The sequence below is a fragment of the Elgaria multicarinata genome, chromosome 3, assembly GCF_023053635.1.
Source record: "Elgaria multicarinata webbii isolate HBS135686 ecotype San Diego chromosome 3, rElgMul1.1.pri, whole genome shotgun sequence".
NCBI lineage: Eukaryota > Metazoa > Chordata > Lepidosauria > Squamata > Anguidae > Elgaria > Elgaria multicarinata.
In genome coordinates this window covers 99501152-99507763 of record NC_086173.1, presented here as the reverse complement: position 1 = coordinate 99507763, position 6612 = coordinate 99501152, and positions in this window count along the sequence as shown.

The window sequence follows — 6612 nt, the reverse complement described above, 5'->3', positions numbered from 1 at the left end:
CATAGGAAAGAGCTGTGTGATATTGCATATTTATGCACTCACATTTTTCTTTTACCTGATTGGGAGTCTATGTGTTGAGATGGTCAAATCCCTGCTTCTCTCTCTTGTGGAGATATAGGCCATAGCTAGACGGGGCTTTATCCCAGGGCGAACAGGGGATCCCAGGATCAGGGAGGGATGATCCCTCCCTTGCCCCAGGATCTCGCCCTCCACTTTGGCCCTGTTTTTTCCGCTGAGCCCGAGACCGCGGAACGTATGGCTCCGCGCACGGGGAAAATAATTTAATTTTTTTTAAAAAACACCTTTTGCGCACAAGCGTTTGTGCGCTGCTCTCCCTTTAATTTTTTTTTTAAATGGTGGGCGCGATGCCTCTCCTTCTCTGTTCATTGCGTGTTGCGTGTAAATGGAGGAGGGATCTCGTGTTAAACACAACACGAGATCTTCCCTCCTTTGTCGTGGGATAGCAGGTAGGTCTAGCTAAGGCCACAGTCATGAGGGGGGAAATAGTAAGGATGCCAGTGCCATACACCAGCCTTCTCCAACCTCATGCCCTCCAGAAGTGTTGGACTACAGTGCCCATCAGCACCCAGCCAGCATTGCAAATGGCTGGGGGTGATCGGAGTTGTAATTTTAAAAATCTAGAGGGCACCAGGTTGGGGAAGGCCATATCCAATTAGCAACACAATTCCTCAGGTATGATAAATAACCTTGTCACAGCAGGGGGCTGTGTCTATATGCTCTGTATACCCTGTAGTGCCTGCGCAGTGGCCCTGCATCAACTTGCAGCCACCACAGGATCCCCCCCGAAACTACTGCTTTAAAAATTGCCAGGACAGGGAGTGGGTTTGATGAGCTGAATAGCCACCGGTGCTGCATTTTTTTTCAGCTGGAAAGCCCGCACTCCCTCCTGCAATCAAGATTTAGTGTTCCCACCCCACTGCTGCAATGCTATGGGGTTTCGAGGGAATGAGCAGCAAAGGTGTTGTCATCAAGACATGGCCCAGGATTTATATAAATGAAGCTCTGTGTCAAACATAGATTTTTGGGAAAGGAAGCCCAAAGAGGCTACTTCAGCATTATGGTCCCATAACCCTGGGCACCATGATGCATGTTGTAGTAATCTAGCCATCTCGAACTTGGTGGCCCCCAGATGTGTTGGGCTACAATTCCCATGGGCCATGGTGACTGGGGATGATGGGAGGTGGAGTTCAACAACATTTGTAGGGCCATAGATTCCCTGCTCCTGTTACTGAAGACTACTCTCTCTGAAAACATACTATCCTACTATCCTATTCTTCTACGGAATGAGGAATATCTGAAAGGCTGCCGGACCTGTGAATGCTCAACTAGAAAGGAGTGCAGACATTTTGCAACAAACCATTCAGCTGGGCTTAGGGACAAAGTAGATGTGATGTGGGAGATGAGACATCGGCCTAATCCACACCAAGCAGGATTACACTATGAAAGCGGTATATGGTATGTGTAAATGGGCCCCAACAGTTGTCAATGCACTTCAATACTGCTATAAAGCAGTAGTGTGGCTTCTACCTTTTATCTACCACTTTCATAGTGCAATATCCTGCTTGGTGTAGATTAGGCCATGATCACTTCTCCCAATATCTTTATTTGTTTATTTATTTATTTCGCTTAAAAGCAATAGTGTAGGATTGGAGCTGTGATGGTGGTGGTGGGCTTCCCCTTGTGCTCTTTCCCTAATTTAAATCCCCCGCAAGAGTTGCTATTAGTTATGGGGGAAGTGGGGGAAGGTGGACAGTCCTATTGTACATGTCATTTTAGCCTTCATAGCCGATTCAGAGCTTCATCACACCAGTGTTATACTGTGCATTCACTGTGAATTACATGCAAAGGACTCTGATGTTTTCGACTTTATAATCTGCTTTTATTGTGAAGTACTCTGATGCATCCTGCTGTGCTTGCGCTGCTTCCCTAAAAGAAGCGCCAAAGATAGAATTGCAGAAAGAGCGACTCTTCTTACTCCCCCATTATCCCAAGGCTAATTTTAACATACTTCCTTGTCCTTCTCCAAGCGGCCACTGGGGGCGCAGAAGGATGATTTTTAAACTTCAGATTAAACAAATGCTTTCATCTGCATAAGTTTTAAAGAGAAAGACATCAAAATCAGCACAGTAATAGATATTAAGGAGGGCTTTCAGCATACCAAATTTGAATTGGATTGGGTCATCTGTTGATTTTTTATGATTTTTTACATTCCACCCCCTTAAACCCTTTTCCTGGTATGCAAAGGATCTTAGGAGCCACCGCCTGGGGTGTGATTTAGCTAACAACAACTACAACAACAACAGCTTTACGCTATGGGGATAATTCAAGGGAGAAGGGTACATGGGATGAAGCTCTCAGTGTGGTGATTTAAATAAGGGGAAAGTCCCAGGCAGGAGGAGGATTACATCGCTCATAGTGCCATGGCCATGATCCAAACCCTGCCAAATGTACACCTGCTTTTAGGCAAAGGAAGTGCCATAGGGATGTCCAATCATGGACCTCACCTATCACATCCAGGTTGAAGGGGCCAGAGAGAGCGCAACAACACACCTGTGTGAAAAGGACTGCTTATCACAGCATGTTACCAATTAACCCCAGGAGTTCATGGGCTCCAGCAGACACAGTGGGTATCCATTACAGACCAAAATAGTTCAGATTCCAGGACTCTGCACAATAGGTCTGCCTTCACACACAACCGCTACAGACTATGCTCTTCCTCCTGCACTCTTTCCACTTTTGCCCTTTTCCCTGGGTTTGTTTTTCCAGCTTCGCTCTTGGCTTCACAGCTTTTCTTCCTTCTCGGAGAAACTTGCTTTTGATCAGCAAGTTCAGTAGAACAGGGACAGTCTTTTAATTTGTTTTAGAGAAGGGAAACAGCGAAGTATGTGTCAATATCTAGGACCAGAACTGTAGCAAAGGTAAAGGGGAAGCATTCTTTGGAACCAGCTGGCCTACAATAGGTGTGCAGTAAAGGGGTTCAGCTCTCATCCTTCATCACCAGTCTATTCCACCCACACATATGCAGTGCAGGAAAAACAAGTCTGGTCTTCCTTACAGGGCTGATGTAAGGACTATGGAGGTAGCAGGCATGAAGTGTGTTGGGCATTGCAGAGTGCAATATAAATACTAAGAATAAAAATCTCAGGATGGATTCTGATTCTATTGATTACTTTTCCAATTTAACTAAAACCGGTTAAGAAAGATGTATATGTGCGCTGCTGAGAATGTGAACAATTCTACCTTTTTGACTGGTGGATATGTCACTTAAATCCTTCAAATGGGGGGGGGGATCACGTTTCTATATTGTGGCTCTGCTTCCTGCTTCTCTTCTGCATTTGCAACAAATTGTAATTACATAAGGAAGAGAGGAGTGACTACATGAGACAGCACCCTCTAGTGGGTGTTTTATAGCATAACTTTGCCTGTACATGGCAGGAAAACCCAACAAATATCAATATATCTCAAAGAGTCGGGTTTTCAGAGGTTTATTTTTTACCGCTAAAACCGAGGAATGGTGCAGGACACGCGCAGAAGGCTGACGGCTTCATCAAAATGACCTGCGAACGTCTGTGAGTGGCCAATCACGAGCATTCTATAAAATTCTCATCTAAAGAAGCCCACTGTGTGCACCCTATTTCTTCCCTCTTGCTATTGCCTTCTCGTCCCCTGATCCTATAGCTGGCTTTGAATAAAATGAATCCATGAGGAACCCTATCTTCACTCTGCATGTCACCCAGGCCTTTTAGCACATATAGTGGCTTCTCATGTTTGGACATTGGTGTCTATAATAGGGAGAACTGAATGCAGATCCTGGGGAAAAGCAAGTATCTTTTCTTCTGGTTTTCCTCATGCAAGGAAGGGGAAGCAAGTCAAGCAACTATTCTGGTTTCCATCTGCTGTGTGGTTCAATAGGAGTTGAGGTGCCAATTCGACAGGGCTTCTGTGCTCTTAACAGCTGCATGGCTGGAAGAAATTGAATATGCGAAGCTTCTCCCCATTGCCACATCTGCAGGCCTGAAAAAGCTTTACCTGCTGAAATAGCTGTATATTGGGCAGCATAGAATCTTCCCTGCCCAGGGAGGAAAAACAAAACACCCCACATTGGATGGGTAACCCTACCTCTGGCAGCTCGGGTGGTTACTCTGGAGGCAGCTATGTACAAGGTAAGTTCTGCTCTTCTGGAATAACAATCATATTGCAGGTCCAGGACTACAATAAAACCGGATAAGTATACTGTCATCCAGAGCTCCTTCAGCTGCTCCTCAGTTTATCGCTTTCCAAGTTCGCTAATACACTGGAGAATACATCATCACTTTGCTTTAAAAAGAGCCTATGTTTGGCTATTGGTGGGATGGATGTGTCATGTCAAGCTTGCTTCTTGCTAGAAGGCTGCTTCCAGTCAACGCTGCTGGATTCTTTGGTTAGCTCAGGGTCATTTGCCTTTGCATCTGAAAAGTGTGGGGGCTGAGAAAATGTTTTAGTTAAATGTGCAACAGCTTCATTCTGAAGCAAACAGGTCAGGGATCTGCAATTTAATTAGGAGTTTGCTCCAGTACTTGTTCCTGGACAGCCTCAGGCTCTGCCAGTGCCTATATTTCTTTTCTTTTCTTACATTAGTTAAACATCTCATAAAGTAGATTTTGCTAAGCATTGCACAGTACAGTTACCAACATAATAATGACATAATAAAATGCAACAGAATCACAATAAAACAGCAATATCCAGCACAATGGAGAGATACACAGCATGGTAAGACATAATGTGGATACAAAAATTAAAACCAGCACCCTTTTTTTTTTTACAGCAGCTACACACTGGGTTGATATTTTCATTGAGTTGTCCACCGCAACCCCAAGATCTCTTTCTTGATTGGTCAGATCCCATCAGGCTCTGGTAACTCACACCTGCTTAGATTGAACCGAATTTGCCATTTGTATGCCCACTCTCCCAGCTTGGAGAGATCCTTTTGGAGCTCCTCACAATCCCTTTTTGTTTTAACCGCTCTCAATAATTTGGTGTCATCAGCAAACATGGCAACTTTACTACTCACTCCTAATTTGAGATCATTTATGAGTTGAATAGCCTTGGTCCCAATACAGATCCCTGTGGGACCCTACTATTTACTTCCCTCCATTAGGATGACTTACCATTTATTCACACTCTCTGCTTTCTGTTCTTTAACCAGTTACTGGTCCATAAGAGGACCTCTCCTCTTATTCCATGACTGCTAAGTTGGCTCAGGAGTCTTTGGTGAGGGAAGCAATCAATTGAGTAGTGGGAGAAGAATCAAGGTTTGCCCTCTGGCCCTGCTCCTGATCTGTTTGCACAGAACTTATGCAAGTACACCCAATCTGTACCCTGGGGAGAGCAATGGTGATCCTGTCTTGGGCTGATGGGAGTTGTAGGCCAAAACATCTGGAGGGCCACAAGTTGCCCACACCTTGGCCAGATCTACACCAAGCAGGATATAACACTTTGAAAATGGTTTGAAAATTGTATTTGGAGTGTTTTCTGGGCCCCAACACTTGTCAAAATTGTTATAAACCATTGTAAAGCAATAGAGTAGAAGCTGCCCTGTTATAAACATTGGGAGGCTGAAGTGGAACCTAGGAATCTCAGGACTCCCACTGGTATATGCAGATGGTATGGCTCTCTCTTTAATAAATCAATTATGTCACTTAAAAAAAAATTAAGGGTGGATCTTGTTTTGATTAATATGCTGAATATAAAATTAATCATCCCATTAAGAGAGATCCATATCTTGATGTAGTTTTTTTTTTTCATGCATGCTTATCCTTCTTTGATCAGGTCCACACATGAATTTTCTAATAAATGTTGATAGCATCAATCATCTATTCAAACTGGGAGGGCACTTGAAACAACATGCATTCAGCTTGCTTACACTGATGGAGTAATACTGATAAATTGGAGCTTCTACCAATTAAAATAATTCCTATGAAACAGGAAAAAGGGAGAAGTGTCTCAGGGTGCTGTAGACAACTTTATTGTAAAAAAAAAAAAGAAAAGAAAAAGCCTGAGTGTTCCAACCTCTTGCTTTCTGTTATGCCTTCTTCAGGGATATATATGAATGGGACAACACGGAACTAAAATCATTACAATTGAAGCAAACAATCTAGACCTGAGTATATCTGTTTGGAGTGCTACTGAGTGCAATGTGACTTCCTTCTTCATAAGTGTAGTTAGGATTCAAGTTGAAACATCCTTACTTTCTGAGTTCAGAAAGATGAAAGACCCTTTCAAGCAGGCATCCAAGATAAAAATGCAACAAAATGCTAAAGAAATGCTAAAAAAGAGGCAGCCAAGTCCTCAGCCATTTAATAAAGCACAACTCAAGAAAAACCCAACCAGAACAAATTAATTATTAGAGCTTTCCTGAAAGCCAGTAGTGGTGAGCCCTGCTAGGGTGACCAGGTATTCTACTTTATGAAAGACAGTCCTCTGTTTGAAGGTCTATACTGTTTGAAGGGCTGCCCAAACCAAGTCTAGGCATCAGATGGGGAGAAAATCCCATTTCCCTACTGTTGCTTTTCTGTCCCACAATAGGGATGAGCAGCTTCCTCCTTCTTCACA